This window comes from Lathyrus oleraceus, chromosome 4, assembly GCF_024323335.1.
Source record: "Lathyrus oleraceus cultivar Zhongwan6 chromosome 4, CAAS_Psat_ZW6_1.0, whole genome shotgun sequence".
NCBI lineage: Eukaryota > Viridiplantae > Streptophyta > Magnoliopsida > Fabales > Fabaceae > Lathyrus > Lathyrus oleraceus.
The window spans coordinates 186,162,190-186,188,441 of NC_066582.1; the positions used below are offsets into that span (position 1 = coordinate 186,162,190).

Sequence of the window (26,252 nt, forward strand, 5' to 3'; positions counted from 1 at the left end):
ATGTTCACGCTTACGTGTGTATTGTTTATCGAATGCTTGCTTGCCAAAGGTTTGCGGAGTGGATGTAGATTTTAAATTAGTGTGCTCGCCAAGGAATGGATCCTCGTGCCTACGTATGACCACTTGTTGAAGTGAGAAATCAGAGCGTCCGTAGTTCGTGGTTTTGAAATTGTTTGTGTTTGTTTTGTTGATTTTATTACCTTGAAGAAGGATTTTCGATTGTGTCGCCCTAAGGCTCAAACAAAAGGTTTGAATGCGTTGAGTTGTTTTTACGTTTTTGAGAAAGTGTTATTGATTTCGAATCGCACTAAAGACTATGGATAAAGGTGAATACCTCAAACGGTCAAGCCGAACGTCTTGTGTTCGAAGCATTCAGGATGAGTGTAGGAGAGCTCCAGTCTCATCCCTTCTTTATCGCTTAAGGCTCGTGACGTACGATCCTAATCGCCATTTATTATATTTTTGAGTTTGGTTTAGAAAATGACCGCTTGACGTTGGATCAAGGGTTTGTTTATTGTTTTTGACTTAAGAAAAGAACCACTTGACGTTGGATCAAGGGTTTGATTATTGGTTGCGAAATGGTGAACGTTCCTAATGCCTAAGGAGTAGCTAACAAGCAATAAAAGAAAGCGAGTAAAAGCATACATCGGAATGGGGAGAGGGGTACATGTAAAATACAAGGGATGTGCGAAAGTAAAAATCATTCAAATGAAAGTTAATTCTAAAATCTAAACTCTATCTAAACATGCATTATAACTAAGGTTAACCACATGAGAAATAATAGTTAGGTTAATTGATCAATGAGAATATTCTATAAGTCCTAAAACTAAGGGAGCATGCAAAATTAGCCTATTTCTAACACTAGGGGTAAAATCGTCATTTCACAATTATGAATTAATACCTATTTATTTCTATTTTATTAAGTAAGTTCTATTAAGACAATTAACCTAACCTAGATCTAATATTATTTCTAAGAATATTTCTAACACTCTAAATCATTACCTAATCTTGATTAATTCTAAATCTAAATTCTAACCAAAATTAATATTTCTAATTAATCTAAAATTATCTAATTATTCTAAATCCTAAAATTAATTCTAATTGTTCTAATATTCTAAAATCTTAATCTAAATCTAACTCTTTATTAAGCTATTTAACCTAATGGAACTAATTAACCTAACTAATAATATTCTAATTAAACCAAAAACAGTTAAATCTTAATTGATTAACTCCTAAGTTCTAATTAAAGGACTTAACAAAAACTTAAGAAAAACAACAAAAAATCCTGGAGCCGGGCCTTTGCAATAGACAAGGGGTGTAGGTCCAACATGAGAAGTGTGGATAGGAATTGATCCGCTTGGGCCTTAACCTAAAACCGGGATTCGAGCTTCAGATAGGAAAGAATGGATCTCCGATCTTCTTATCCACCTGCGTACTAGCCTGGGTCGAAAATGAGCTGGAGTTTCTCCGAAGGAATTCATCGCATTGTGCGGCCAAGAAGACTCCGACGAAGCTCGCACAAGTCCGTTGCATGTTCAGATCCGTATAACGCTCCTTGTCTCCTTTAGATTCCATGTCTTACCTCACGAATTCATGTACTCTCCAATGAAGAATCAAGAACAACAATCGGATTCGTCGGATACTCTCAACATTGAATCGACATCGAGACCGAGACTGAATTAACTTCCTTTCTTTTTCTTGTGCGCGAATTGAAAGAAATTGAAGAGAGAGTGGTTACCTACCGGAATCGATTTGTTGACGGTGCGGTTGGTTGTTCGTTCTGTGAGTTCCTGCAGCATCGGCTAAACCGAGAGCGAAGAGGGAGAGCGTACTCGTGGCGCAATGGAGCTTCGAAGATGGAAAGCAGAATCGAAGCTGTGGATTCACCGGTTCAGGTACTCACCTACTTCTGTTGCAGGTTCTTGGATGAGGTTTTTCTTATCTCTGTTAAGTCATTGTATGGCATGTTTTGTTGTTTTTCATGGTGGATTCTGTTAGATGATTGAAGAGTGATATTGGATTGAAGGTGATGAAATGGATTGAAGGTTGGTGTGGTGAAGGTTTTGTGAATGGAGGTTGAAGTGGCGGTTACCGGTTTTTGTGAGTTTGTTACGTTTGTTGAAGGAATTGAAGAGAGGAAGAAGAAGCCGGAAGCCGAGAAGTGAAGATTGAAGAAGAAACCTGATTGATGCGTGGGTTCCCTTTATAGAGCCCTGTTTTTGCAGATTTCTCTGTTAGAGTTTGTTAGTTAGTTATGAATTTTCTGTTATGGATTGGTTATGGTTTTTGGCACGTGCGTTTTTTATGCAGAACTTGGAGCTTAGAAGTAGCTTGGCTTGTATTGTAGCAGCTTACGCTTGGCTCATTTGGAAGTTTGGTATGCGTTTCAACTTGGCGTTGATTGTGCGTTTGGAGCTGGCTTATGCGTTTTCCGGTTTGGCTTATGGCGTGTGGCTCGTAGCTTGTGGGAGCTTGGAAGTAGCTTTTGTTTCACATTATTTTTCCTGCACTGCCGTCATTTTCTGCTACTGTCCTGCGCTTTGAAGCTTCATTTCCTTTTGATTATTTGGTGACTTGGCTTGTCATTTTATTATGGATTATGTAATGGGACTTAGTAAGTCGTAAGCTAAAAACATGTACTTTGTTAATATGGCTATTGAAATGGCAATGCATTGGATTTGGTTAATTGAAAGCTAAAAAATAAATGGCCTTATGCATTGTTCTGGACATTAGCAACGAATCTAAATGGTTATGGATGTAGATCATGGGATAAATGGATAATTGGCCATTAAATTGGATAATGAATAAAAATGGGTAGTTGGTCAAATGGACATGGATTTGGATAATGGTAAAAGGGATTAATTGGATATTTGGGTATTTGGATTTGTAAATGGTTTTAAAAAATGGATTTAACGAATGGATATGGATGAATTATTTATCGGATGTTAGTGAGATCAAAAAATGAAATTCTAATAACAAAAATAAAATGTCACGACTAATTTGCACTTAAAAATAATGTTCTAAAATTAATCAGTTAAAGAAAAAGATCAATGATCATGAAATCGAAATAATTCTCGAAAGTCGGTTTGAATCCCAAGGATCAAATTTTGAATTAAATCCAATTTGAGCCTTTAAAATCCATTCACAACTTCTAGAATTAATTCGAAAATGACAGGACGACCACGAATCACATGATTAAAATTCAGAGGTTAATGATTGACTTTGGTCAAATGGTTGACCAAAAAGTCGACACAGACAAAATGCATATCTTCTCATGGACAAACGAATACGGACCCTACCATCCTGAACCAACGACTTATGTCAATGCCATGAATCAATTCAGGTGAACATCGACCAAACAACCGTTTGTACACAAGATCTTTGACTATCAAAGTCATGAATTAGGATTTAATCCCTATGATGTGTAATGCCATAAACTCCAATCTAAAACCCCGATTTTATCAACCACAAACCCTGAATCTGTGACGCCTGTCAGCAGATGAATGAATGAATGCACATGAATGAGTATGAATGAGGTTAGATGGATATCAAGTTATAGTCAGATGAAAAAGCGAAAAGGAGGGCAAATTTTGGGGTATGACAGCTGCCCCTATTTAATCTTCTCGGACCTGAAGGTATGAATAGCAACTGCTTTCAAACATTCATGGTAGGAGATGATTAAATACTAAAATAACCAAGAAATTTGCCCGTAGTGAATGAATGAGATATAGGTAAAGGGTGTTTATGGAAAGTTATTCAATGAGATGCTTTATGAAGTCATGCATGTTATATGTAATATGCCATGTAGGATGATCTCTTTTTTTGTGTCTTTCTCTATTTTTCCATTCTGTTTTCTTATTTTGCCTCCACTAACGAGTTTTGGCTTGAGATTGGTAATCGAGTTCCCGCAGGATTCCGCGAAGGTAAAGGAGGTGTTTGCGAAAGGCAAGTACCCAAGTAGAAAGAATTGGAATGAGATCCCTTGCAAAAGGCAAAGAGACATCTTGCTAAAGGCAAGTAGCTCAATTGAGAAGCGACCTTCTCTTGCAACTGGAAGCAACGACTCCTTAGCAAGAGAAACGGAATCTTCAAATTCAGTTAAGAAAACAAGGATAGACAGACTTCTTTCACAAAAGGTGGTGAGAACTCCTTAACAAAAGGTTAAGAAGAAGAATGATGCGACCTTGCTGGGGGATATGATTTCTTTGTACAACAGGTAGCAACGACTCCTCTGCATAAGAGATGGGGTCTTCCAAACAAAAGGTTAAGAAGAGAGATGATTGAATTTCTCACACGAAAGGTAGTGAGAACTCCTTAACAAAAGGTTAAGAAGAGAATGGGGTATGAGATTCTCGTACAAAAGATAACGGGAACTCCTAGACACAAAGTCTGCTGGGGATTCTCACACAAAAGGTAGTGAGAACTTCTTAACAAAAGGTTAAGAAGACGCATGAAGATGGACATGATCCCTCATACAAAAGGTAATGAGAGCTCCTTAACAAAAGGTTAAGAAGAAAGGTGAAAGGATTTCTCATACAAAAGGTAATGAGAAACTTCTTAACAGAGGGTTAAGAAGAAAATTGGAAGGGATTTCTCATACAAAAGGTAATGAGAAACTTCTTAACAAAAGGTTAAGAAGAAAAATGGAAGGCATTTCTCATACAAAAGGTAGTGAGAAACTTCTTAACAAAAGGTTAAGAAGAAAGATGGAAGGTATTTCTCATACAAAAGGTAATGAGAAACTTCTTAACAAAAGGTTAAGAAGAAATCGAAAAGGAAAATCTTCCCATACAAGAGATAGCAACGACTTCTTTGTAGGGGGATATTTCCAGGCCAAAAGCAGGGATCACTTACAGAAGGTAAGCAAGTTCAAGAATGACAATGCTCGAGCGAAAGGCCGAGGAGACTTACAAAAGGTAAGCAGCTGGGGATAACAATCTTTATGCAAAAGGCACAAAGGGGACTCACGAAAGGTAAGCTAGAAGTGGAAGACCTACCATGCAAAAGGCAGGGAATACTTACGAAAGGTAAGTAAAGGACGAAAGGTCACAAATATTTGCACAAGGCAAAACAAAGAGTGGGACAAGACCTGCTAGGTAAAACCTAGACTAAAGGGGATCTGCCAGACAAATCTGGGCTTTGGCACACTCTGACAGGTGGGGAACTTTGCAAATAGGTATGAAAACCTCATATTGTCCCTCAGGCACAACGACGGGGATGAAGTTCTCAAACAATGGCTACCCAACCCCCGGGACTCACCAAACCTACATCAAGTGTTTAAACAAACAGGATGCAAAGATCTGAAAAAGGTACCCTACTCGTGCGAAAGGCATCGAGGGGGAGACGTGATTTCGTGCACAAAGCAACGAAGTAAACTCACAAAAGGTAAGTTATCTCAATAATCTTCTCCAAGCGAAAGGCAAGGAGGACTGGCACGAGGCCGAAAGGACTTACGAAAGGTAAGTGACTGACGAAAGTCTCAGAATGGTACTTGCCAAAGGCAACACGACAAAGAAATATCTCGAGGAAACCTGCGGGGAATACCAATCCAAGGATCCTTGATGATGTTCTCGTTGGGGAGGAAGAACATATCAACAACTGATTTTTCTTTTCCTTTTTTATGCTTTCGAGAAAGACTTTTATGCAGTTATGCATGTTTATTTGGCGTAATGCTCCATCTTGATGGAATATGCTACGTCCTTTTGGGGATGCAATGTTATGTAATGCGTGATTATTTATGAGAGATGTTGATGCAGTTTATGCAATGGTCTGGGTGTATTTGGGTACACCAAGTGTGTTTGGGTTTTTGGATAAGGCTTTTTGTAGGGATATGACTTCAAAGGTTTATGAAATAACAATTGTCCTCGTCAAAGAGTTGACTGAAAAGGAAGGTCGTCATCAAAGAGTTGATGGCTAACAATTGTCATCGTCAAAGGGTTGACGTCGGCATCAAAGAGTTGATGAAAGGACTGTCGTCATCAAAGGGTTGATGGGAAAGGATTATCATCATCAAAGAGTTGATGGGAAATGGATTGTCGTCATCAAAGAGTTGATGAAAGGATGGTCGTCATCAAAGAGTTGATGGAAAACCAAATTGGCATCGTCAAAGGGTTGACGAAAGGGGATATCTCCACCAAAGGGTTGATGGGAAGTGGAATGACGTCATCAAAGAGTTGATGGAAATGGTGCTTAGGTAATATCATCATCAAAGGGTTGATGACATCATCAAAGGGTTGATGTTAGATAGTCACCATCAAAGGGTTGATGGGATGATGGTTGACTTTGTATGCATATGATGCGTGTAAATTTGATGCAATTTTTTTCATCTCGGCGAGAGAGTTTTTTTTTTTTTTTATATGGAACTTCCTACCTCGACAGGAAAGTTATGCATGTATGTTGTATGCAATGCATTTGGAAATGCAAGATGGTGATTAGCTCTTTGGGTTGGTCCCCCTTTTCTAAGGATGATATCCTTTGGGTACCAATATCGATTGGATTTGAATTGGTGATGATGCCACCAACGTGGACTTTGGGATTTTGGTAGTTGCCAATAAAGATTGGACTTGTGGTTTGGGAAAGGATTTGACTTCCCGACACTCGATATTTGAAGATGCCATGATCGGAGGATAGACGCGGATGCCATTGGTGCCCTAAGTTTGATCCTCGGTCGAAGGTGCATCTTTGTTCCCAAGAGAACTTCCATTTCTTTGCCTGGTATATCATCTCAAGCTTGCAAATGATTGCATGAGCGTAGCGACGTAATCAATGCAAAATGATTGTGCTCTTGTTTTGCCCCAGTTAGTAGGGTATTCAAAGGAATCTTCCTTGAAAGGAAACCTTGGGAGGGATTATACCATGACATGGTCTGAGATGATTTGCCCCAGTGTCTGAATATGCGTTGGTCTGCTCTTGCATGGCCCCTTGAGGGAGTTGCCCCTGATTAATCAGGTATTGACGAACTGTCTCCTTGATCAACTGATGCTTGGAGATTTGCTTTAGACTACCCAACTCTTTGGTCAACACATTCGTTGGATGTCATGCCCCTGATCCATAGGGTTATGAAACAATCTTGATTCGGGATAGCCTCGGTCTCGACGAATGTTCAAGCTCTTCTCTGATTGATCTTTGGAATCTCCTTGATGTCAAGCACTGACTTGCAGTTAAAATTGTTCATTTAACAATGGCAATTTTAATGTGACATTCATGCAAGTTTTGAAAAGAATCATTTATTTGAGATGATTGTAGTGACATATGACAAATGGACCATTAGTCCAAACGTAATGCTGATTTTGCTAACATGAAAGGTACATTGAAAACATGATATCAACATAAAAGATTAGCAAGTATCTAGGAGTCGGTTTACGCAACCTTGCTGTAGTATGCTTTTTCAGAATAAACCTTGCTTCAATTAGGTCTTTTGAGGGTTGTAACGTGGCTTGGTTCACGGTTATTGAAACAAAGGATATAAGGCTCAAATTTGATTTTAACCCACCCCTTCTTCGTGATGTCCTCCAGTCCTACGTTCAGCTAATTCAACACACACATTTATCATCCAAGAGAGTTTGACGATGTAAGAGTGAAGATGATGATTCAAGGTTCGCTTGAAATGACAGTCACCTTATTTTCCACAGATGTCAGTGACCTTTGGATTCCTGATATGGCGGTCACCTTATTTTTCTTTGTCTTTTATTGAGGATTTAACGACCTCTTTTGATTTCTTTTGTCTTTGTTTCTCCCTAATTTTTGCCTGGACCTTTCTTTCGAAAATTTTGGTCCACCGGGATTACCCTAAATTTTGCCTAAGTCACCCCTTTGGGGGTTCGACTTAGCGGGTTTTTGCTTTTTCCTTTTTTCAAGTTTTTTTTTGAAGGGTTGTGACTGCCAAGTCATTAGTTGTTGAAGAACCACCATCATAGCTTTTGGATTCGACGCTTCGGGACGTGTGCGAAGAGCATCATGTGGTTGATCCCTAGACGGGATATTTCATCTTGTAATCCGAATGCATAGTCGAATCAACTGAACACTACCCTGCCCCAGGTTAAACGTAAGGGTTTTTAGATCCGAAAGAAACACCTACTTCTAGGCTCGAAGTGGTTAACTAGGGATTAACTCCTTATCTCTCCGGTGTTTGGGATTTGGAACAATGCCTGTACATCATCAACAAGGTTTTATCTGAAAGCATACAATCAACAATTATGGGTATCTTGTTTCGTCATCCTCCCTCCAATACTTGCTAAACAACAGTTTAATAAAGTGAATGGATTTTTTTTTTTTACGATTTTTTTGTAAATAAATGAGAACATATGAGTGAATACGAATGGATTCATTTAAAACATGCATGCTCATTTTATTAATACCACCATTTATAAACAACAATCTTTAGAAGCAAGTAGCACTTAACAACAAAGAAACTACAAATGCAAAGTAATGATGTGATACGAGGATTGCCAGTGTTGGGGAACCAGACTTTCCTCTTTGCTTTGTGGTCGGGCTGGTCTTCCTCATAGTTTCTCGTCGAGACCAATATGAGAGATAACATGCACTGACGGACCTTCATGACTAGGTGAAGGATTGTTGTTGATTTGAAGACCTCGAGGCGTAAATGAGAACATCTTAGAGTCAAGCAACTTTTGCACCTGGCTTTTCAACACTTTACAATCTTCAGTTGAATGCCCCTGTGCCCCAGCATGGAAGTCACATCGGGCGTTGACATCAAAGCCTGGTGGGTATGGTGGAATCTCTGGACGCAGTTCCTTCGGTACTATCAATCCATCTTTGATCAAATACGACAGTACTTGACTATACGACATTGGAAGTGGATCAAAATGCCTTATTGGTTTCCTTGGCCTTTGTCGAGTGTGTTGACGCTGCTGATGCGGAGCTTGTCGTTGATTCCACGGAGATCCTCTATTTTCAGGAGGGTATTGACCTTGTGGAGGGAATGGCGCCTGATATGGAGCTTGTAGAGCTTCCCAGATTGCGTTAACTTCCATCTCCCCTTGCCTTTGGGAACTGACAAGGGATTCATCCTCACTAGCCTGGATGTTCGAGATGTCTTGGTTCTTTCCACTTTTGAGCATGCTCTCGATGCGCATTCCTGCCGACACCAAGTGAGAAAAATCAGGTGCAGTACTTCCTACCATCTTTTCATAGTACGGACCTTGCAAGGTATCCATGAATGAGTCAAGCAATTCTTTTTCCCGAAGTGGTGGTTGAACTTGAGCGGCTAACTCTCTCCATCTTTGGGCATATCCTCTGAAGGATTCGTTGCTTTCCTGAGATAAACCTTGCAACTGCATACGACTGGGAGCCATGTCCAAATTGTAATTGTACTGCTTCAAAAAGGCGTTAGCCAGGTCTAACCATGATCGGATGTGGCACTTTTCTAGCTGCATGTACCAACTCAGTGATGCTCCACTGAGACTGTCCTGAAAACAATGAATCATCAGCTTATCATTGTGAACATAGGAAGTCATTTTTCTGCAAAACATCACCAAATGTTGCTTTGGACAACTATCCCCTTTGTACTTTTCGAAATTAGGTGCCTTGAACTTTGGAGGCATTATCAGACCAGGCGCTAAACACATGTCTGAAGCATTCAACCCGAAAGCATCATGCCCTTCTATGGCTTTAAGCTTCTCTTCTAACACCTGAAATCTTTCAGCAACCTTCACATCTCGTGGATCCTTGGTTTTCATCACTGGGACTGCCCCTTGGGAATTTTGTGCAGAGAATGCAAAACTATGATACTCAATAGCATCACAAGAGGAGTGTCCGTCTCGGACAATGGGACGCTCTTGTATAATCTGGTCCTCGACAGGGATCTGCACAGGGTGAGTTTGGGCAAGATTGTTTACTTGAGGTGGAACGCCATTCTCAGTTCTTACCGTCCGTTGAACGTTTTCATCTCTCCTTGCCAAGGCTGTCATAGCTTCCACGAGTTGGTCCAACTGATTCTTTATCACATCAACATCCGCCTTTGACGCAAATTGATTTTGTTCCATGATCTTTCAAGTCCAATATGAGTGTCGGGAAATCAACTGCGGGTTATGGACAAAGGATGAATGAGCTTGTTTTTGTTATGGTTTGAAAATGCTATGCAAAATGATGCATGGATATATGCGAATTTTTCACTTTGATGTATGAATGAATGGATAAATGAATGGACGACATTCAAGCGCATAGATTCAAAAGTTTGAGGTACGGATGAAGGATAACACTGGTTGCTTTCCATAACTGGGATCTCACTGGTTGAAGTCTAGGGTTAGATAAGGACCCCAAAGTCATTGATTCATTTGGCTGTTTGACGCTTACGGCAAGAGCTTGTCGGTCGTCAACTCCCTCAAATGAGCCTCTTCTGGGTGAGATCTTCGTACCGACCCACGCGAGAAGAGCTTCTCGGGGACCCGCACTACGCGACCATCGACATCGGGTTCTAGACAAGGGTCTCAAAGTCATGGATTTCCTTGACTGTTTGCCGCTTACGGCAAGAGCTTGCCGGTCGTCAACTCCATCAAGAAAATCTCTTTTGAGTGAGATCTTCGTACCGACCCACACGAGAAGAGCTTCTCGGGGACCCGTACTACACGATCATCAACCTTAATAGGTCATAGGTTTAATGTTCTACAAAGGTCCTTAGAGTCATGGATCCAAATGAAGACATTGATCGCTTACGCCAAGAGCTTGACGGTCGTCAACGTCTCCAAAAGAATCTACTCTAAGCGAGGTTCTCGTATTGACCCTTACGAGAAGAGCTTCTCGGTGGCCCATACTACTCAACCTCTCCTATCTCAAGTTTACACTCTAGACTCGGGTAGAGAGTCTTTCCCACAAGGTTACTTGCAATCAAAGTTTCCATCCACCGATATCATAGAAGCAAGGAACTATGTATTAAATATTACAGAATTTAAAGCAAAAGGCGATAAATAAAACAAGCAATATCAAAAGGATAAGCATACACACATGCGAGGAAACAACCTAAATTAGGCTTGACTTGCTTAGGGAGGTGTCCCCAGCAGAGTCGCCAGCTGTCGCTACGCGAAAAATACAGAGTCGCCATCGGTTTTTATTTATTCCAAAGGAAAGGGAAAATATCGAGAAAACCCCAAAATATGGTCGTCGCAACCACGAACAGGTTCGGAAGTCGATTATGCAAGGGGAAGGTATTAGCACCCCTCACATCCATGGTACTCCATGGGAACCATCTAGGATGTTCACGCTTACGTGTGTATTGTTTATCGAATGCTTGCTTGCCAAAGGTTTGCGGAGTGGATGTAGATTTTAAATTAGTGTGCTCGCCAAGGAATGGATCCTCGTGCCTACGTATGCCCACTTGTTGAAGTGAGAAATCAGAGCGTCCGTAGTTCGTGGTTTTGAAATTGTTTGTGTTTGTTTTGTTGATTTTATTACCTTGAAGAAGGATTTTCGATTGTGTCGCCCTAAGGCTCAAACAAAAGGTTTGAATGCGTTGAGTTGTTTTTACGTTTTTGAGAAAGTGTTATTGATTTCGAATCGCACTAAAGACTATGGATAAAGGTGAATACCTCAAACGGTCAAGCCGAACGTCTTGTGTTCGAAGCATTCAGGATGAGTGTAGGAGAGCTCCAGTCTCATCCCTTCTTTATCGCTTAAGGCTCGTGACGTACGATCCTAATCGCCATTTATTATATTTTTGAGTTTGGTTTAGAAAATGACCGCTTGACGTTGGATCAAGGGTTTGTTTATTGTTTTTGACTTAAGAAAAGAACCACTTGACGTTGGATCAAGGGTTTGATTATTGGTTGCGAAATGGTGAACGTTCCTAATGCCTAAGGAGTAGCTAACAAGCAATAAAAGAAAGCGAGTAAAAGCATACATCGGAATGGAGAGAGGGGTACATGTAAAATACAAGGGATGTGCGAAAGTAAAAATCATTCAAATGAAAGTTAATTCTAAAATCTAAACTCTATCTAAACATGCATTATAACTAAGGTTAACCACATGAGAAATAATAGTTAGGTTAATTGATCAATGAGAATATTCTATAAGTCCTAAAACTAAGGGAGCATGCAAAATTAGCCTATTTCTAACACTAGGGGTAAAATCGTCATTTCACAATTATGAATTAATACCTATTTATTTCTATTTTATTAAGTAAGTTCTATTAAGACAATTAACCTAACCTAGATCTAATATTATTTCTAAGAATATTTCTAACACTCTAAATCATTACCTAATCTTGATTAATTCTAAATCTAAATTCTAACCAAAATTAATATTTCTAATTAATCTAAAATTATCTAATTATTCTAAATCCTAAAATTAATTCTAATTGTTCTAATATTCTAAAATCTTAATCTAAATCTAACTCTTTATTAAGCTATTTAACCTAATGGAACTAATTAACCTAACTAATAATATTCTAATTAAACCAAAAACAGTTAAATCTTAATTGATTAACTCCTAAGTTCTAATTAAAGGACTTAACAAAAACTTAAGAAAAACAACAAAAAATCCTGGAGCCGGGCCTTTGCAATAGACAAGGGGTGTAGGTCCAACATGAGAAGTGTGGATAGGAATTGATCCGCTTGGGCCTTAACCTAAAACCGGGATTCGAGCTTCAGATAGGAAAGAATGGATCTCCGATCTTCTTATCCACCTGCGTACTAGCCTGGGTCGAAAATGAGCTGGAGTTTCTCCGAAGGAATTCATCGCATTGTGCGGCCAAGAAGACTCCGACGAAGCTCGCACAAGTCCGTTGCATGTTCAGATCCGTATAACGCTCCTTGTCTCCTTTAGATTCCATGTCTTACCTCACGAATTCATGTACTCTCCAATGAAGAATCAAGAACAACAATCGGATTCGTCGGATACTCTCAACATTGAATCGACATCGAGACCGAGACTGAATTAACTTCCTTTCTTTTTCTTGTGCGCGAATTGAAAGAAATTGAAGAGAGAGTGGTTACCTACCGGAATCGATTTGTTGACGGTGCGGTTGGTTGTTCGTTCTGTGAGTTCCTGCAGCATCGGCTAAACCGAGAGCGAAGAGGGAGAGCGTACTCGTGGCGCAATGGAGCTTCGAAGATGGAAAGCAGAATCGAAGCTGTGGATTCACCGGTTCAGGTACTCACCTACTTCTGTTGCAGGTTCTTGGATGAGGTTTTTCTTATCTCTGTTAAGTCATTGTATGGCATGTTTTGTTGTTTTTCATGGTGGATTCTGTTAGATGATTGAAGAGTGATATTGGATTGAAGGTGATGAAATGGATTGAAGGTTGGTGTGGTGAAGGTTTTGTGAATGGAGGTTGAAGTGGCGGTTACCGGTTTTTGTGAGTTTGTTACGTTTGTTGAAGGAATTGAAGAGAGGAAGAAGAAGCCGGAAGCCGAGAAGTGAAGATTGAAGAAGAAACCTGATTGATGCGTGGGTTCCCTTTATAGAGCCCTGTTTTTGCAGATTTCTCTGTTAGAGTTTGTTAGTTAGTTATGAATTTTCTGTTATGGATTGGTTATGGTTTTTGGCACGTGCGTTTTTTATGCAGAACTTGGAGCTTAGAAGTAGCTTGGCTTGTATTGTAGCCGCTTACGCTTGGCTCATTTGGAAGTTTGGTATGCGTTTCAACTTGGCGTTGATTGTGCGTTTGAAGCTGGCTTATGCGTTTTCCGGTTTGGCTTATGGCGTGTGGCTCGTAGCTTGTGGGAGCTTGGAAGTAGCTTTTGTTTCACATTATTTTTCCTGCACTGCCGTCATTTTCTGCTACTGTCCTGCGCTTTGAAGCTTCATTTCCTTTTGATTATTTGGTGACTTGGCTTGTCATTTTATTATGGATTATGTAATGGGACTTAGTAAGTCGTAAGCTAAAAACATGTACTTTGTTAATATGGCTATTGAAATGGCAATGCATTGGATTTGGTTAATTGAAAGCTAAAAAATAAATGGCCTTATGCATTGTTTTGGACATTAGCAACGAATCTAAATGGTTATGGATGTAGATCATGGGATAAATGGATAATTGGCCATTAAATTGGATAATGAATAAAAATGGGTAGTTGGTCAAATGGACATGGATTTGGATAATGGTAAAAGGGATTAATTGGATATTTGGGTATTTGGATTTGTAAATGGTTTTAAAAAATGGATTTAACGAATGGATATGGATGAATTATTTATCGGATGTTAGTGAGATCAAAAAATGAAATTCTAATAACAAAAATAAAATGTCACGACTAATTTGCACTTAAAAATAATGTTCTAAAATTAATCAGTTAAAGAAAAAGATCAATGATCATGAAATCAAAATAATTCTCGAAAGTCGGTTGGAATCCCAAGGATCAAATTTTGAATTAAATCCAATTTGAGCCTTTAAAATCCGTTCACAACTTCTAGAATTAATTCAAAAATGACAGGACGACCACGAATCACATGATTAAAATTCAGAGGTTAATGATTGACTTTGGTCAAATGGTTGACCAAAAAGTCGACACAGACAAAATGCATATCTTCTCATGGACAAACGAATACGGACCCTACCATCCTGAACCAACGACTTATGTCAATGCCATGAATCAATTCAGGTGAACATCGACCAAACAACCGTTTGTACACAAGATCTTTGACTATCAAAGTCATGAATTAGGATTTAATCCCTATGATGTGTAATGCCATAAACTCCAATCTAAAACCCCGATTTTATCAACCACAAACCCTGAATCCGTGACGCCTGTCAGCAGATGAATGAATGAATGCACATGAATGAGTATGAATGAGGTTAGATGGATATCAAGTTATAGTCAGATGAAAAAGCGAAAAGGAGGGCAAATTTTGGGGTATGACAGTTCCTACAGTCATTCATAAGTCAGAGTAATGATTCACTTTGTTTAAAAACCCTTCTTCCATGCCAAAAGGAGAAGTGATGACATTGTTGGCAAACATTAATACAATGATATTTTCATTCAATAAATTCATGTTAAATGTTTGTTTTTCCAATTGTTTTCCCTTTTTGCTTTTTTTGCATGAAATTGGTGATCACAAAAAACCCTAAAAACAAGAATAAAATTAATCTTTTCATCTGCATAATGATTGTCTTGTTTGATTTCTAAAAGCTTTTTATATCCAAAATCATTATACAGGTTGATTTCTAAACCCATTGAACATAATGATCCAACGCCATCTCCCAATTTTGAATTCCCTGTATTCGAGGCAGAGGAAGATGATGTTGAAGAGATTCCCGACGAGATTACCCGTCTTCTTGAGCATGAAGAGAAGATCATTCAGCCGCATCTTGAGAATCTGGAAACAGTCAACTTAGGGTCTGGGGATTGCGTTTGAATAGTGAAGATTGAGGCACTCCTTGAAGAGTCTGTGAAGAAGGGGTTGATCGAATTGCTACGAGAATATTCCGATATCTTCGCTTGGTCGTATGAAGACATGCCAGGTCTGGATACAGACTTTGTGCAACATTTCCTGCCTTTGAAGCCTGAGTGCGTGCCTGTGAAGCAGAAGCTCAGAAGAACTCATCCTGATATGGCAGTGAAGATCAAAGAGGAAGTTCAGAAGCAAATTGATGGGGGGTTTCTGGTGACTTCTACGTATCCTCAATGGGTGGCCAATATTGTGCCCGTGCCTAAGAAAGACGGAAAAGTCCGGATGTGTGTGGATTACCGTGATTTGAATAAAGCTAGTCCAAAAGATGATTTCCCTCTACCACACATTGACATGTTGGTAGATAATACAACTAAATTCAATGTATTCTCATTTATGGACGGATTTTCCGGATATAATCAGATCAAAATGGCACCCGAGGATATGGAGAAGACCACATTCATCACACCTTGGGGAACATTCTGTTATCGAGTGATGCCCTTCGGTTTGAAGAACGCCGAAGCCACGTATCAACGAGCTATGACTACCTTGTTTCATGATATGATGCACAAGGAGATCGAGGTCTATGTTGATGATATGATCGCTAAGTCACGAACGGAAGTTGAACATGTAGAGCATTTGTTGAAGCTTTTTCAGCGTTTGAGGAAGTTCAGGCTTCGTCTGAATCCCAACAAGTGTACATTTGGAGTCCGTTCTGGAAAGTTATTGGGCTTTATAGTCAGTGAAAGAGGTATTGAGGTTGATCCTGCAAAGGTCAAAGTAATACAAGAGATGCCTGCGCCCAAAACTGAGAAGCAAGTCCGAGGTTTTCTTGGCCGCTTGAATTATATTTCCAGATTTATATCCCACATGACTGCCACATGTGCGCCGATATTCAAGCTCCTCCGGAAATATCAGTCTCATGATTGGGCCGAGGATTGCCAGAAAGCTTTCGATAGTATCAAAGAGTATCTGTCTGAACCTCCAATCCTGTCTCCGCCAGTGGAAGGAAGACCTCTAATCATGTATCTAACAGTTCTTGAAGACTCGATGGGTTGTGTCCTTGGTCAGCAAGACGAATTCGGAAAGAAAGAGTATGATATCTACTACCTGAGTAAAAAGTTCACTGATTGTGAGTCTCGATACTCAATGCTTGAGAAGACATGTTGTGCTTTGGCTTGGTCCGCTAAGCGTTTACGCCAGTATATGATAAATCATACAACTTGGTTGATATCCAGAATGGATCCAATCAAGTATATCTTTGAGAAGCCTGCTTTAACCGGGAGGATTGCCCGTTGGCAGATGTTGTTATCTGAGTATGATATCGAGTATCGAGCTCAGAAGGCTATTAAAGGTAGTATCTTGGCTGACCACCTGACACACCAGCCGATTGAAGATCATCAGTCTGTTCAGTACGACTTCCCAGATGAGGAGATTCTGTATTTGAAGATGAAAGATTGTGATGAGCCTACACTCGATGAAGGGCCAGAGCCTGGTTCCAGATGGAGTATGGTATTTGATGGCGTTGTAAATCAGTACGAAAATGGTATTGGGGCAGTAATCATTACTCCTCAGGGCACACATATTCCTTTTACAGCAAGGCTAACTTTCAAATGCACGAATAATATGGTTGAGTACGAAGCCTGCGTTATGGGATTGGAAGAGTGCATTGATCTAAGGATCAAGCATCTCGATGTTTATGGTGATTCGGCCCTCGTTGTCAATCAGATCAAGGGTGAATGGGAAACGAATCAGCCTGGTCTTATTCCTTACAGAGATTATGCGAGGAGGATTTCAACGTTCTTTACTGAAGTTGACTTTCATCATATTCCTCAAGAAGATAATCGGATGGCAGATGCTCTTGCTACGCTTGCTTCAATGATTGTGGTCAAGTATTGGAATGAAGTTCCCAATATCACCGTGATGCGCTTGGATAGACCAGCTCACGTGTTTGCAGTTGAAGAAGTAAAAGATGATAAGCCATGGTATTATGACATCAAGTGTTTCCTCCAGAACCAGGTCTACCCACCTGGAGCATCTGTGAAAGATAGGAAAACTTTGAGGAGATTGTCAGGTAGTTTCTACCTCAATGGCGAAGTGCTTTACAAGATAAATTTTGACATGGTTCTGCTCAGATGCGTGGATAGACACAAAGCAGACCTGTTAATGGCTGAGGTCCATGAGGGTTCATTTGGTACTCATTCCAATGGACATGCCATGGCTAGAAAGATGTTGAGAGCAGGCTACTATTGGCTGACAATGGAGTCTGACTGCTGCAAATATGTGAAGAAATGCCATAAGTGTCAGATTTATGCGGATAAGATTCATATTCCTCCGACACTTCTGAATGTGATTTCATCACCATGGCCTTTCTCCATGTGGGGAATTGACATGATTGGCATGATTGAGCCGAAAGCGTCCAATGGACACAAGTTTATTCTCGTAGCAATTGATTACTTCACCAAGTGGGTTGAAGCTGCGTCGTATGCTAACGTGACCAGGCAGGTGGTCGTGAAGTTTATCAAGAATCAACTCATATGCCGTTATGGTGTGCCAGATAAGATCATTACTGATAATGGATCTAATCTGAATAATAAGATGATGGAAGAGCTGTGCGCTGAGTTCAAGATTGCACACCATAATTCTTCTCCTTACAGACCCAAGATGAATGGGGCTGTTGAAGCTGCTAACAAGAATATCAAGAAGATTATCCAGAAGATGGTTGTCACGTACAAAGATTGGCATGAGATGCTGCCATTTGCTTTGCATGGATATCGTACATCTGTCCGCACTTCAACAGGGGCAACCCCTTTCTCTCTTGTTTACGGCATGGAGGTTGTACTCCCAGTAGAGGTGGAGATCCCATCAATGAGAGTCTTGATGGAGGCCAAGTTGACTGATGCTGAATGGGTTCAGAGTTATTATGACCAGTTGAATCTGATTGAAGAGAAGCAGTTGACTGCCACGTGCCATGGTCAGTTATATCAGCAGAGAATGAAGAAAGCATTCGATAAGAAGGTCAAGCCTCGTGTGTTCCGAGAAGGTGACCTTGTGCTCAAGAAAGTCTTGTCTTTCGCGCCCGATTCCAGGGGCAAGTGGACTCCAAACTACGAGGGTCCATATGTTGTTAAGAGAGCCTTTTCAGGCGGTGCTTTAATGCTTACAACTATGGATGGGGAGGATTTCACTCGTCCTGTGAATTCAGATGCAGTCAAGAAATACTTTGCCTAAAAATAAAAACAGAATAGCTCGCTGAGTTGATACCTGAAAGGGCGGCTTAGGCAAAAATGAGCGTCTCGGTGGATTGAAAACCCGAAAGGGCGATCCAGGAAAAAGTTAGAGACATAGAAAAACGAATATTTGCATCCCGCTAGATTGAGTACCTCATCCTGGGGCAATCTAGGCAAAAATTAGGGATTTGGCAAGTAACTGCATCCTGACAAGACTGCGTTCTACATCTGTCATCCGTCAAAGATTCTTGTTCATTCGTCGTCAACTGAAGCTTCGAATACATCGAATCCGGAATTGGTGGAGAAATGGTCATTATGTTCAATGTAGCCCTTTTCCAATATATATCACCAATTTCAAACTTGTAAAAATCTATGGAGTCTTGCCATTTGCAGGCTACCATTCCATCAATTAAATTTGAGCCTTTATCCAATTATTTGCACTCTTAGTTGTTTCTATTCAACAAATGTTTTGCATGTTTTAATTGATAAAATATCATTGTTTTCAAAATAAACAAATTTTTCACAAATTGTTTTTAGACAAAGTGAACATTCATAATGATCAAAAGATACTTAGGAGATCCTCAGTGCTCTCCCAAGGGTGGTATGATTCCCAACAGAGTAAGACATTCGTTCATATCCCTGGCATTTGATTGTATCCTCTTCCTCCGGAGCCTTCTGTGGTTTTCTCCCCAGTAGAGTTGTTCATGTGGTAGAAGTGGCCTCATATTAACTCCTATCTCCGGTTGGAATGTTCATTGATTCCTCCCATGGCAGAAGAGCAATGGTGCTTCCCTCTTCAGCAGATGTGTCCTCGTTGGAAGGTTCAGTATTTGGTGGTCGCTCCCCAGATTTTCCTTCATTTCCTCAGATAGATCCCCAACGGAGTTGTTGGTGTGTTGGATCTTATCGATGATGGTGTTATCCCCTTCAGAGATATCGCTGTTTCTCTGGTCCACAACAGAGCTTTGGTGGAGGATTTTATCTGTGATAATTCATCCTCTAAGTAGAGTTGTTGGTATGGTGGATCTTACCTGTGTTGACAATTTCCCCAACCAGAGTTGCTTTTGTGACAAATTCTACTTGCACAATTAAGCACTTCTCCCAAACTGAGAATGATGATTCATCCCTGCGATGATTTTGTGATTTCACTGCCTTCCCAACAAAGTTATAGTTGTGGCAGTTTATGCCCGTGCATTGAATCTTTTCTCCAGGAGAGATTGATGGTTCAGCCCGGAGTGGTATGCTTGTTGATGTATTCATCATTTATCCCTGCAGTAGAGTGACGATCTTTTCTCCCCAACAGGTGTGATCTCCTTGGCGAGTTTGGTACTTGGTGTTTATTTCACCAGTTTCCTCTTATCCCTCAGTGGATTCCCCAGTAGGGTTGCAGCTGGATTCCCCAGTAGAGTTGCTACAGTATCCCCAGTAGAGTTGCTTGTGTAGCAAATTCTACTCGTGCGTCCTGTTCTCCTCAGCAGTGTCTTCCTGTGCAGTGTACTCTTTTCCCTAGCTGGATTGATTGATGATTTATCACCCAGAGATTTGGTGATTTCCTGATATCTCTGTATTCTCTGGCAAAGCTTTTGCTTCCTAGCATCTCGGATCTCCAGCAGATTGGATACTCTCCATTGGTGATCTTGGCTTTCTCTCTTGAGATGTAGTACCGGACGTTTGATTCCTGGGCCTGTTTGTGTTAGATATGTCTGTTTGTCAGCATTCATCATACATAAACCATGCATATACATGCATACCTATAACATTCAGATATCCATGTTACATTTTTTACCATATATCTATTGTTTGTTATCTCCTGCTATTTGGTGGTATATCTCCCCAAGCGGATGGGCGTGTCTGATCCTTCAATATAGGGTCAACCCCTTAAGCAGAAAGTGTTTATCTTTCCTGCCATTTCCCCACTGAGTTATATCCTCGTGGACGACGGTTGTTTCCGTTTCCTCCCAACACATATATTGGGATGGATTCCCCTGTTGAGTTATATCCTCATTAGGATGAGTCTTGATTCAGTTTGCCTTTTTGGTTCGATCCTAAATTGGCCCTTTAAGATTGTTTTTGGTGTTCCTCAGTAAGGTCGCCAATATTATTCACCTTATCCTCAGTGGAGTTTTGTGGCTCTCTACCCAGTAACCGGTAGTTGTAAGTCCTACCCGTATGGTCTTCTACCCAGCATCCGGTAGTCGTAAATCCTACTTTCATCCCCTAGCAGAGGTAACCTTTGTGGTTCATTCTGGTTGATGGCGGATTTTGTGGTCTTCTACCCAACGCTCGGTAGTCGTAAATCCTATTGTTTCACCCTCCCCATCGGAGTTTGTGCTTCCCCGCGGTATAAATGAATATTCACTCAGTAATCGACAATCATTCATCTTATCCCCAGTGGAATTTGTGGTTTTCTACCCAGTATCTGGTAGTTGTAAACCCTATCCTTATCCTCAGCGAAATCTTTGGTCTTCTACCCAGCATCCGGTAGTCGTAAATCCTACTTTTCTCCCCTTGCAGAGTTAACCCTTGTTGTTCATCCCAATCGATGACGGTTACTCTTCCGTGGTTTTCTACCCCGTCTTCGGTAGATGTAATCCCCTCTTTGTTGGTTATCACTCCAGTATTCGGTATTGATATTCCTTCTTTCTTGTGGATGTTTGCTCTGAGTAAGCAAATTTATCCCCAGCGGGTCCTCTTTCATTTACCGTTTGCCGGTGATGTTTGTGCTTCCCCCTTTGATTGGTCATCATTACATACCTAGTTTTGGTATCCCGATGCCTTTCTTTTCGGATGATTTATCCTTTGTTAACCTACAACCCGGTTATGGATAATCTTCCATGCGAGTGTATTATCTACGTTTTGACGGTAATAGATAATATATCTCATGCACTCTTCAGTCGAGACCTGTTGTGTTTCCCCAGTTGAGTAAGATTCGTTGTCCCTTTGCGGAATCGAATATTCTCCCCCATCTGTTTGGATAGTTGCCTTGTTCGCGCAATTTATCCCCAGTGAGTCATCTCTCGTCTACCCTTTTGTTGCTGGTAACGATTGTTTTCCTCTTGATTGGTCATTATTATATACCTAGTTTGGTATCCCGATGCCTTTCGTTTCGGTCGATTTATCCTTTGTTAACCTACAACCCGGTTGTGGATAATCTTCCATGCGAGTATATTATCTATGTTTTGACGGCAATAAATAATATATCTCATGCACTCTTTGGTCGAAGTCTTTTGTTGTTCTTCCCCCAATTGAGTAAGATTCGTATTCCTTGTGGAATCGAGTATCCATCCTATAAACAAGTATGCTTTTCCAGCTTTCTTCAGGATGATGAGTGTGTTGGCACACAAACCAATTCACGTTTCGGCTGATTTATCCTTTGTTAACCTACAACCCGGTTGCGGATAATCTTCCATGCGAGTATATTATCTATGTTCTGACGGCAATAGATAATATATCTCATGCGCTCTTCGGTTGAAGCTTTCTGTCCTTCCTCAGTCGAGTAAGATTCGTATTCCTTGTGGAATCGAATGTCCATCCTATAAACAAGTCTACTTTTCCAGCTTTCTTCAGGATGATGAGTGTTTTGGCACACAAACCAATTCACGCCTTGGTCGGTCACCTATTATATACCTACTACCCGGTATCCCTAGTGTTCCTTCCTTTCTGCTCCCTATTATGACTTTGGTCCCCTGTGGAGTCAGATTTCCCTGAGTTAAAACGTACCTTTTTTCAGGTCTTCCTCAAATGATTTGGTCGATTGATGTCTCTCACCCTTACACCGGTCTTAGATATTCAGTCTTCCCGAGCTTGTTACCTACTAACCGGTAACACCTCATCCTTTTGCTTCCCCTGGAGAATCTTTTGGATTTCCCCAGCGGAGTTTCTGTTGTGATTCGCCTTTTGCTGTGTTGGCATATTCCCCAATACATGCATTTTCCCCTGCAGAGTTGTCTTGTCAGCTTTTTCCCCAGTCCGAGTCCAGATTTTTATCCGATGTATCCATTATGGATAGTTTTGCTGTGTTGGCGTATTCCCTAGCACATGCATCTTTGAGTCAGCTTGAGTCTTTCCATCGGATTTGTCTCCCTTCGGAATTCCTTTCCACAGTTTCGAGTCGTTACCTGCTCGCGCGGTTTCAGTCCTTTACTCCCCAGTAAAATCTCCAGTTTCAAGTCGTGTCCTGCTCACGCATTTTTCTTTTTTTCTTATCCCCATAAGAGTCCCGTTATAGTCTCTATTCCATCAGTGAGTGTATTACTCCTTTGGATTTTCAATTTCTCCTAACTTCTTTTCTTCTTTGTGGACCCATATCCCCACAGAGATAGTTTGTTTTGCATACATACATTTGCATCATGAGGTCTCTCAAGGACCAAAATTTGTCTCTTTGTTGTTATTTAAGCCCATTCTACCTCGTCGAGACGAAGATCTTAACCTTCATTTCTCCGGCTAGAATGACCTTAAATAAGGGCATCTGTAAGACCCCAATTTTGTCCCTAAGATCCCTCATGGCATCATATCATTGCATATCATAGCCTCAAGGATCATTTGAGCATCTTGGCTTCCTTTCCCTTTGGGTTGGGATCTCTTGTGAGTGGTTTGAGATCACCAGGCATGCTTGCATTGTATATCATTGCTTTTCTTGTTTTAATCACTAACCAAAAGCACCAAAAATATGTCATTAACATTTGTTTTGTAGCTGAAGCAATCACAGGTCAAGCAATTCAAGAGCATCCTTTGTACAAGAGCTGATGATATTCTCTTGGGATGAGGACCACATGATATTATATTGAGCTTACATGAGCTAAGGTTCACTTTGAAGCAATTTCCCTAAGTGGTAAAGGCTCAAGTTCATCAAAGCATGTCAAGGTCATCTGAAAACCAAATGATCAACTGTGCAGTCAATTGAGGGCTTTAAGGTGGGGGAAATGATTCGAAGCATCCCATTCATGTTCAAACAAGGCCTATTCATCATGTCAAACATCTATCTTGAAGATTTTGAAGTCATGGCAAAAGTTTCCAAAAATGGAAAGTGACCTGTAATTTCAAGTTTCCAAAAATGGCAAGTTTTTGGTCCACATTCAACTTGACTTTCCAACATCAAAGAAGCTTCAAATGGATATTTTGTGAACATGAAAGTTGGAGATCTTTCTCTCCTCTTTTCAAAAAGTCCTATATCATGTCCATCTGATAATTGGTTGAGAAGTTATGGCCAAATGATCACAAAGTATGCATGGAAGTTCAAAGTGGCATAACTTTTGATTCAAAACTCCAAATTGGTCCACTCTTTTTGCAAAATGCTCCTTGTGACCAATACTTTCCAGATCAATCATTGCCTTGCATGGGAGAATCTCATATGCTCATCATTCCTCAAGTGTGCATTTTGGAGGGAAATTTGATAATTCAAATTTGGTTGATCATACAAGCAAAAGACCACTTCCATCATGTTTACTGGATGTTTTTAAGTGAACTTGAAGCATAACATGGCACTGTTCACGTACACATGACCACATGCTAAGCACACTTGCCATTTTTGCACTACACCTCATATTTCCTTAATCAAGATTAACCAAGGCTTAATTGTGATTTGAGTGTGATTAAGGGATCATATATAAGCTAAATCATAACTGCATTTGAAAAAAGAAGCATTTGAGATCTGAAAAATTCACATTCCCTCCAAAAATTCTCTCTCTTCGAAATCCAAAATTCTTCACACAAACCTTCATTTTCTTTGCATAATCTTGTTCATTGTGCATCACTGAGTAGGAATCCACGTTTGGTTTGAAGAATTCTATCCAGAATCAAGCAGATCGAGCACATCTTCATGGACATGAATTTCTGAAATTGAAGAGAATTCAGTTGGTTTCAGGTGGTAATTCTTGCACAAAGCTTCATTAGAGGATAATGGAATTTGATCTAGAGCTGGAGGAAGCTTAAGCACGCGAATTCAATCACTGCCATTTCAAGTAGGTGAAAACTCGACCATCTCCTTTTGCCTTTTTCTTGCCATAAATATGTAGATCGTGTTATGCTGAGAATGCTGATAGTTTTAGATCTTGATTTGGTTGAGAAATGAACACGTATGGTTGATTTAAAGTTTGGTTGATGAAAATGTTTCCCTTAGATCCGTGCGTGTTAGTGAGATTTAGGTTGAATGAACATGATATTCAGATTCTACGTTGCAAGACCTTTCGATTGGTATAAGATTCATCAATTTCTGAAAATTTCGCATGAATGTCCACCGGAATTCAACCGGAGAAGATGACCGGAAACACTGTTCCGGCCGTCTGGTTCAGTCCCTAGAGTTTCATGATGAAACACTGCGTTTTGGCTTAGGCTTGATCCTTCAGCGCGCGTGTTCGATTCCTCGCTCGCGTGTTTCTGAAATTAATTACTTGAATTCTCATTTCCTTCATGGCGCGTGTTTGATTCCTACTGATATGCACGTTTCTGAATTTTATTTTTGAATTCTCAATTCCCTGGCCTGGCGTGGGTTCAAACCTGGCAGCATGCATCATTTTGAATATTATTTGAATATCACTTTCCCTCCATTTATTTCACATTATTTCATTTCATTTCTTCAATTTTAAAAAATCATTAAAAATAGTAGAAATGTCCAATTTGATCCCAATTTTTTTTCATAATCTTGTTTTGATCTCTACTTTTTCATAGGATTTATTTCATGATTTGTTGATTGCTGGATTTTTAATTGTGAATTTTTACTTGAACCATATGCCAAATTGATATGCCATGATAAATGCTTTGTGAAATGCTTATCTTTAATCCAATTGATCTGAAATTTTGCATGCTTGATCTTCACTGATATGATTTTTGAGTTTTGGTTTGGGATTTTTATCATATGCTATCACTGTTTTGGAGACATGGAGATATGTTGTGACAATTTGTTTCACATTTTTGGTATTCAATTTGTGCATTTTTGTTTACCTATCATTTGAGATCTTCTGGATTTGATTTTTTGCATGATGTTTGTTCATAACATGTTGAGTTCACATAAAAAATTTCATAGCCATTTCTTGCTTTTCTGTTTTGATTTGGATTTTCTAACTTGGATGTCCATATTGTGCACATTTGCTTGCCTTTGCTTTACATTGATCATTTGATGCCTTTGCCATATGAATTGATGCTGGCTCTTTTGAGGACATCTTATGACATGTTTGAACTTGCTTTGTGCAAAAGATTGAGTTCTGTTTTCATCATTTGATTTGGTTTTGAACCTAGTCTTTGTACTAGTGTTTTGTACATAAACTAATTGTGCTTTGTGTTTCAGGTTTGGACATTTAGCTTTGATGTTTGGTTTGATCTCACTTTGTGAGATACAAATGCCTTTGAGTACTAACACATTGCTGTTTTGTAGGATTCTAAGTGATAGGCTTGAGCTCATTGTTCATTTGATTGCTTGACCATTGCTCATTGAATTGTGTAACAGTTGGACTGTTTGTCTGTTTGTTTTCTAATTGAGATATTAACTGAATAGCTTTTGTACAGGTACATTAGTTGCTTGCTTTTAGCTCTTGCTTGAGCTTTGGATTGTGGTTGATACACCACTTAGGTAGCTAATCTCTTACTCCATGTAGTCTAGAAATCCTGTCACCTTTTTGGCAGGCATTTGGCTGAAGTCCTCCTTATGAGGCTCTGTTTGTGATTGTTTACATTTGTGCCAAAGACCTC

General features: G+C 40.0%; 1 long non-coding RNA gene across 1 annotated transcript; it reads left to right on the plus strand.

The window, feature by feature from the left end:
- Window positions 1-1,256: 1,256 nt before the first annotated feature.
- LOC127074444 (uncharacterized) lies at window positions 1,257-2,686 on the plus strand. The gene is made up of 3 exons (XR_007786003.1): window positions 1,257-1,895; window positions 1,999-2,192; window positions 2,311-2,686. It is a non-coding gene; the product is annotated as an uncharacterized LOC127074444 (long non-coding RNA).
- The last annotated feature ends 23,566 nt before the right edge of the window (window positions 2,687-26,252 follow it).